This window comes from Pelobates fuscus, chromosome 1 (assembly GCF_036172605.1).
Source record: "Pelobates fuscus isolate aPelFus1 chromosome 1, aPelFus1.pri, whole genome shotgun sequence".
Lineage (NCBI taxonomy): Eukaryota > Metazoa > Chordata > Amphibia > Anura > Pelobatidae > Pelobates > Pelobates fuscus.
The window spans coordinates 67,062,096-67,070,106 of NC_086317.1; the positions used below are offsets into that span (position 1 = coordinate 67,062,096).

At 49.1% G+C, this 8,011-nt stretch overlaps 2 long non-coding RNA genes across 4 annotated transcripts; one reads left to right on the plus strand and one right to left on the minus strand.

The window, feature by feature from the left end:
- The first annotated feature begins 3,255 nt into the window (after positions 1 to 3,255).
- Positions 3,256 to 4,540, plus strand: LOC134587298 (uncharacterized). The gene is made up of 3 exons (XR_010086623.1): positions 3,256 to 3,413; positions 3,532 to 3,722; positions 4,299 to 4,540. It is a non-coding gene; the product is annotated as an uncharacterized LOC134587298 (long non-coding RNA).
- Positions 4,541 to 5,741: 1,201 nt separating this feature from the next.
- Positions 5,742 to 7,678, minus strand: LOC134587303 (uncharacterized). Of its 3 annotated transcripts, XR_010086624.1 has the most exons (4): positions 7,521 to 7,678; positions 7,212 to 7,402; positions 6,242 to 6,338; positions 5,742 to 5,927 (listed from the first exon to the last, which is right to left on the minus strand). It is a non-coding gene; the product is annotated as an uncharacterized LOC134587303 (long non-coding RNA). The 3 variants fall into 3 exon arrangements; XR_010086626.1 differs by lacking the exon at positions 6,242 to 6,338; XR_010086625.1 differs by lacking the exon at positions 5,742 to 5,927 and having other exon boundaries at positions 6,191 to 6,338.
- Between the last annotated feature and the right edge of the window lie 333 nt (positions 7,679 to 8,011).

Genomic DNA, 8,011 nt, shown 5'->3' on the forward strand with positions numbered 1-8,011 from the left:
GCGCAGTATATTGGGGGGGGTCTGCGCAGTATATTGGGGGGGGTCTGCGCAGTATATTGGGGGGTCTGCGCAGTATATTGGGGGGGGTCTGCGCAGTATATGGGGGGGGTGTTTGCGCAGTATATGGGGGGGGTGTTTGCGCAGTATATGGGGGGGGGTGTTTGCGCAGTATATTGGGGGGGGTGTCTGCGCAGTATATGGGGGGGTGTTTGCGCAGTATATTGGGGGGGGTCTGCGCAGTATATTGGGGGGGGTCTGCGCAGTATATTGGGGGGTCTGCGCAGTATATTGGGGGGGGTCTGCGCAGTATATGGGGGGGGTGTTTGCGCAGTATATGGGGGGGGGTGTTTGCGCAGTATATGGGGGGGGGTGTTTGCGCAGTATATTGGGGGGGGTGTCTGCGCAGTATATTGGGGGGGGTCTGCGCAGTATATTGGGGGGGGTCTGCGCAGTATATTGGGGGGGGTGTCTGCGCAGTATATGGGGGGGGTGTTTGCGCAGTATATTGGGGGGGTGTCTGCGCAGTATATTGGGGGTGTCTGCGCAGTATATTGGGGGGGTCTGCGCAGTATATTGGGGGGGGGTCTGCGCAGTATATTGGGGGGGTGTCTGCGCAGTATATTGGGGGGGGGTGTCTGCGCAGTATATTGGGGGGGGGTGTCTGCGCAGTATATTGGGGGGGGGTGTCTGCGCAGTATATTGGGGGGGGTCTGCGCAGTATATTGGGGGGGTCTGCGCAGTATATTGGGGGGGTCTGCGCAGTATATTGGGGGGGGTCTGCGCAGTATATTGGGGGGGGTGTCTGCGCAGTATATGGGGGGGGTGTTTGCGCAGTATATTGGGGGGGTCTGCGCAGTATATTGGGGGGGTCTGCGCAGTATATTGGGGGGGTCTGCGCAGTATATTGGGGGGGGTCTGCGCAGTATATTGGGGGGGGTGTCTGCGCAGTATATGGGGGGGGGTGTTTGCGCAGTATATTGGGGGGGGTGTCTGCGCAGTATATTGGGGGGGGTCTGCGCAGTATATTGGGGGGGGTCTGCGCAGTATATTGGGGGGGGTGTCTGCGCAGTATATGGGGGGGTGTTTGCGCAGTATATTGGGGGGGGTCTGCGCAGTATATTGGGGGGGGTCTGCGCAGTATATTGGGGGGTCTGCGCAGTATATTGGGGGGGGTCTGCGCAGTATATTGGGGGGGGTGTCTGCGCAGTATATGGGGGGGGTGTTTGCGCAGTATATTGGGGGGGTCTGCGCAGTATATTGGGGGGGTCTGCGCAGTATATTGGGGGGGTCTGCGCAGTATATTGGGGGGGGTCTGCGCAGTATATTGGGGGGGGTGTCTGCGCAGTATATGGGGGGGGGTGTTTGCGCAGTATATTGGGGGGGGTGTCTGCGCAGTATATTGGGGGGGGTCTGCGCAGTATATGGGGGGGGTGTTTGCGCAGTATATGGGGGGGGTGTTTGCGCAGTATATGGGGGGGGGTGTTTGCGCAGTATATTGGGGGGGGTGTCTGCGCATTATATTGGGGGGGGTCTGCGCAGTATATTGGGGGGGGTCTGCGCAGTATATTGGGGGGGGTGTCTGCGCAGTATATGGGGGGGGGTGTTTGCGCAGTATATTGGGGGGGGTGTCTGCGCAGTATATGGGGGGGGGTGTTTGCGCAGTATATTGGGGGGGGTGTCTGCGCAGTATATTGGGGGGGGGTCTGCGCAGTATATTGGGGGGGGTCTGCGCAGTATATTGGGGGGGGTGTCTGCGCAGTATATGGGGGGGTGTTTGCGCAGTATATTGGGGGGGGTCTGCGCAGTATATTGGGGGGGGTCTGCGCAGTATATTGGGGGGTCTGCGCAGTATATTGGGGGGGGTCTGCGCAGTATATGGGGGGGGTGTTTGCGCAGTATATGGGGGGGGGTGTTTGCGCAGTATATGGGGGGGGGTGTTTGCGCAGTATATTGGGGGGGGTGTCTGCGCAGTATATTGGGGGGGGTCTGCGCAGTATATTGGGGGGGGTCTGCGCAGTATATTGGGGGGGGTGTCTGCGCAGTATATGGGGGGGGTGTTTGCGCAGTATATTGGGGGGGTGTCTGCGCAGTATATTGGGGGTGTCTGCGCAGTATATTGGGGGGGTCTGCGCAGTATATTGGGGGGGGGTCTGCGCAGTATATTGGGGGGGTGTCTGCGCAGTATATTGGGGGGGGGTGTCTGCGCAGTATATTGGGGGGGGGTGTCTGCGCAGTATATTGGGGGGGGGTGTCTGCGCAGTATATTGGGGGGGGTCTGCGCAGTATATTGGGGGGGTCTGCGCAGTATATTGGGGGGGTCTGCGCAGTATATTGGGGGGGGTCTGCGCAGTATATTGGGGGGGGTGTCTGCGCAGTATATGGGGGGGGTGTTTGCGCAGTATATTGGGGGGGTCTGCGCAGTATATTGGGGGGGTCTGCGCAGTATATTGGGGGGGGTCTGCGCAGTATATTGGGGGGGGTCTGCGCAGTATATTGGGGGGGGTGTCTGCGCAGTATATGGGGGGGGGTGTTTGCGCAGTATATTGGGGGGGGTGTCTGCGCAGTATATTGGGGGGGTCTGCGCAGTATATTGGGGGGGGTCTGCGCAGTATATTGGGGGGGGTGTCTGCGCAGTATATGGGGGGGTGTTTGCGCAGTATATTGGGGGGGGTCTGCGCAGTATATTGGGGGGGGTCTGCGCAGTATATTGGGGGGGTCTGCGCAGTATATTGGGGGGAGGGTCTGCGCAGTATATGGGGGGGGGTGTTTGCGCAGTATATTGGGGGGGGTGTCTGCGCAGTATATTGGGGGGGTCTGCGCAGTATATTGGGGGGGTCTGCGCAGTATATTGGGGGGGTTCTGCGCAGTATATTGGGGGGGGGTCTGCGCAGTATATGGGGGGGGTGTTTGCGCAGTATATTGGGGGGGTGTCTGCGCAGTATATTGGGGGTGTCTGCGCAGTATATTGGGGGGGTCTGCGCAGTATATTGGGGGGGTCTGCGCAGTATATTGGGGGGGGTGTCTGCGCAGTATATGGGGGGGGTGTTTGCGCAGTATATTGGGGGGGGTGTCTGCGCAGTATATTGGGGCGGCTGCACAGTATATTGGGGTGGCCTGTGTGTTAGATGTGGGGGACAGTGTGTTAGATGGAGGGGCTGTTCGTTACATGTGGGGGGGTAGTGTATTATATTTGTGGGCTGTGCGTTAGATGTGTACAACCCTAGTTTCACAGAAAAATATTTATTTCCTAGGTATCATATGCCATGGCATGCTTTTTGCTACGAAACCGCAGCCATCTAGTCACTCGCCAGAGAAGGATGAGAAACTGCACCCCAGCGAGAGGGACTGCCTCACATCAGCAACCAAATCCGTCGGTCACCGAATTCAGTAATCTCCGTCTCTTTGTCCATTCTGTATGTATGGTACTCCCAATTCTTATATTTAATCCGGTGTGTCTCCCACAATCTGCGTGCACTGTGTCTGTTATGCCAGTCACTCTAACCTGTTTATTTCTTTTTGTGTGTGTCACAGCTCTGACAAGCATGTTCTCCTATGGGACACGAAGTACATGAAGAGGAATGAAGAAGCACATGTTTGATGGTCGTCTCCAGGGTGGAGAATTTAATTTATAAGTAATGAAGTGGCATCTGACACGTGACAAGCTGCTCCTGTTTGCACAGCAACTTCAACATTGTGTACTGTGATCACGGCATAGTTCAGAGGTAGGTAACCTTGGGCAGTCCAGATGCTGTGAATTACATCTCCCATAATGCTGGCAAAGCATTATGGGAGGTGTAGTCCAAAACCTCTGGAATACCGAATGCGTATGAATGAAAAGTATGCTCTGTGTGAATGGTCAGTAACAAGGGTTGAAGCCTTGACGTGGCGTTACTGCTCACATGTGTATCCATGTGCCAATTCAACCAATGTGAGTCACTGTAATACTTATGAGGTAACCATAAATACCGTGACTAGGGAGAATTAAATGCCTGTATCGCCTAAACACTGCTTACACTGTAACCGTATCTCCTATACACTGCTTACACTGTGACCGTATCTCCTATACACTGCTCATACTGTGACCGTATCTCCTATACACTGCTTACACTGTGACCGGATCTCCTAAACACTGCTCACACTGTGACCGTATCTCCTATACACTGCGACCGTGCCACCTAAACACTGCTTACACTGTGAATGTTATTTTTTTCAAGTTAGTTTTAGTGTTTGCAGTTTCATTAAATTGTTAACCACTATCCTCAATCTTCTGTTCTGAGTTTTCTTAGATTTGTGGGAAGAACAAGGTGATCCTCTCAATTTTACACTCCTTTACTGATGGTTCCAGTGCCAGAGAAAAACCCACCACCATTAACCTAGACCTGCTGAAACAGAAGAGATTACCTTCTTCTACAGAAAACTTCCATATGACTGCTTCGGAACGCATGCTGCAGACATGAAGTAACCTTCATCTTCCAGTGATTAATAATCCTGGACGGCCCAGATAGAGAGAGACTATTCTATTATAAAGATACTGCCTTCCTAATGCCATACAGCCTTTCTGTACAGGTGATTGAACTTTCTCCATGTTGGATACGACACTGTTTTTTTCAGCCAGTTTCCGCATTGACTTTTATATTTTTTTCACTATACATATAAAGTGTAAACTGCATATTAACTTTGAATAAATAAAGTATATTGCTGACACCTTAATATGCTACTTGTGTTACTTAACTATAAATAATAACAGCACTTGCTGTGTCCCAATGTATGACATCACTGCAATTCTACAGCAGGGTGATGAGATGGTGGATTTCAGAGGAGAAAACACAAAAAAACAAAGACTTCAGGTTTTATTGTTGAACACAGATTGGAGTGCCTTTTTGGCGTTATAGATGTTTTGGGAACCTATATAAATTTAGAAATGGGGTAAAGACTCTTTGTTTTAAAGGAAACCTATGGTGCTAGGAATATCAAACTGTATTTCTAACACCCTCTTCAGCCTTTTTGTCAGTTACCTGATTGTTAGGTCAGGCTCCGCCAACATCAGGTCCCTCCTGCGCACACATTTGGGCTTCCACATCGGAAAGCATTAACTCAAGGCTTTTCTATAGCGTTTTTAAAGACACTGGTTGTCCTCATGCAAAGCGTGAGGATGTCCAGTGTCATTTCACGTAGTTGGTCTCCGCTAAGGACCTGAAGCGCCTCTAGTGCCTGTCTGGTAGACAGCCAATAGAGGATGAGAATCTTTCAAGGTAATTATTGCAGTTCCTCAGAAACTGCAATATTTCACATTGCAGGGTTAAGGGGACATAGGCACTGCACCCAAACCACTTCAGCGAGATGAAGTGGTCTTGGTGACTATAGTGTCCCTTTAAAGAGCAACTTCTTTCTCTGCTTATTGCTATCTTTTGAAAGTCATCACTGTTATAAGCAAAACTTTCCATAGGCACAGTGACAAGAGGACCTATGTGCACCATAAATTATCATAGTTTGATACAAAGCCATATTTCCGAACAGTCCTGGATTGTTTGATAGAGTACCAGTTTGGGGTTGCTCTCCATTGTCCCACAGTAATTAGCAGGTTAACGTTGATTACAGATACACATTTCACTGCACATTTCAACATTTTTTGGAGTTTTAATATTATTTTTTTTGCAGGGAACAGCAGTAAACAAAAAGTCTAACAATATTTGTTAATTTCTAATGTAACAAAATAGTGAAAAAATATGTTGTACATCAATTACATACATAATAATTGCACGTGGACTATTATCAGATATTGTTAGCCGCTCTATACTCTTAAGATTATAACTCCTGACTAGGACTTAGATGATGCTGTGATGAGATCTTCCTTTAGTACAGCCTTCTGTATCCAATAGTCTCTTATGCAGGGACTCCTCAAGGCGGTTTGCTCCTTCCCTCGGGAGCTGTAAAAATAAAAAATTAAGTTAAAACTCACCAGAACGCATATTACAATCTACATATTTGCAGATTAACGCTCCAGATGCTGAAGAGGACCTTGAGAAAGAAGATGCATACAGAGGACATTTTAAGTCCAATAAAAAATACCTTCACCTGCCCTTCATGTCCACTGGAATACAAGTGGAACAGTGACCATCTGGGGTCTTTGCACAACATTCAAAATACATACATAAAATATCATAAAAATATTAAGTGCTTTAGGGTTCGGTCATAATATCAGAATTGGGTCTAATGCAACAGAGGTTTCCATTTCAAGAACCTGTTGAATTCCTGCTGAGCCGCCAGTCATAGATGATGCACAACTATCCTCTTGTTAAACAGAACGATGGTCTCTATCCCGTACTGGGACACCAGATCTAAAATACAGAAAATGCATTTAGTGTATAATGCTTTAAGCTGCCTCCCACATCAAACAGAAACTTGATCTGGAATTGAGAAAACAGTATATATAATGATTTAAACCTGACCAAACTGGGGCACTATATCTGGAACACTTTATTACCCCCCCTGATTAAAGTGGCATGGAGTATATAACCCTAGATTTCCCCTTTGATGGATCCTGATAAGTATAAGCAGTTTTTATGATACAGTCACAGTGTGAGCAGTGTTTAGGAGATACGGTCACAGTGTAAGCAGTGTATAGGAGATACGGTCACAGTGTAAGCAGTGTATAGGAGATACGGTCACAGTGTGAGCAGTGTTTAGGAGATACGGTCACAGTGTAAGCAGTGTATAGGAGATACGGTCACAGTGTAAGCAGTGTATAGGAGATACGGTCACAGTGTGAGCAGTGTTTAGGAGATCCGGTCACAGTGTGAGCAGTGTTTAGGAGATCCGGTCACAGTGTAAGCAGTGTATAGGAGATACGGTCACAGTATGAGCAGGGTATAGGAGATACGGTCACAGTGTAAGCAGTGTATAGGAGATACGGTTACAGTGTAAGCAGTGTTTAGGCGATACAGGCATTTAATTCTCCCTAGTCACGGTATTTATGGTTACCTCATAAGTATTACAGTGACTCACATTGGTTGAATTGGCACATGGATACACATGTGAGCAGTAACGCCACGTCAAGGCTTCAACCCTTGTTACTGACCATTCACACAGAGCATACTTTTCATTCATACGCATTCGGTATTCCAGAGGTTTTGGACTACACCTCCCATAATGCTTTGCCAGCATTATGGGAGATGTAATTCACAGCATCTGGACTGCCCAAGGTTACCTACCTCTGAACTATGCCGTGATCACAGTACACAATGTTGAAGTTGCTGTGCAAACAGGAGCAGCTTGTCACGTGTCAGATGCCACTTCATTACTTATAAATTAAATTCTCCACCCTGGAGACGACCATCAAACATGTGCTTCTTCATTCCTCTTCATGTACTTCGTGTCCCATAGGAGAACATGCTTGTCAGAGCTGTGACACACACAAAAAGAAATAAACAGGTTAGAGTGACTGGCATAACAGACACAGTGCACGCAGATTGTGGGAGACACACCGGATTAAATATAAGAATTGGGAGTACCATACATACAGAATGGACAAAGAGACGGAGATTACTGAATTCGGTGACCGACGGATTTGGTTGCTGATGTGAGGCAGTCCCTCTCGCTGGGGTGCAGTTTCTCATCCTTCTCTGGCGAGTGACTAGATGGCTGCGGTTTCGTAGCAAAAAGCATGCCATGGCATATGATACCTAGGAAATAAATATTTTTCTGTGAAACTAGGGTTGTACACATCTAACGCACAGCCCACAAATATAATACACTACCCCCCCACATGTAACGAACAGCCCCTCCATCTAACACACTGTCCCCCACATCTAACACACAGGCCACCCCAATATACTGTGCAGCCGCCCCAATATACTGCGCAGACACCCCCCCCAATATACTGCGCAAACACCCCCCCCATATACTGCGCAGACACCCCCCCCAATATACTGCGCAGACCCCCCCAATATACTGCGCAGACCCCCCCAATATACTGCGCAGACACCCCCAATATACTGCGCAGACACCCCCC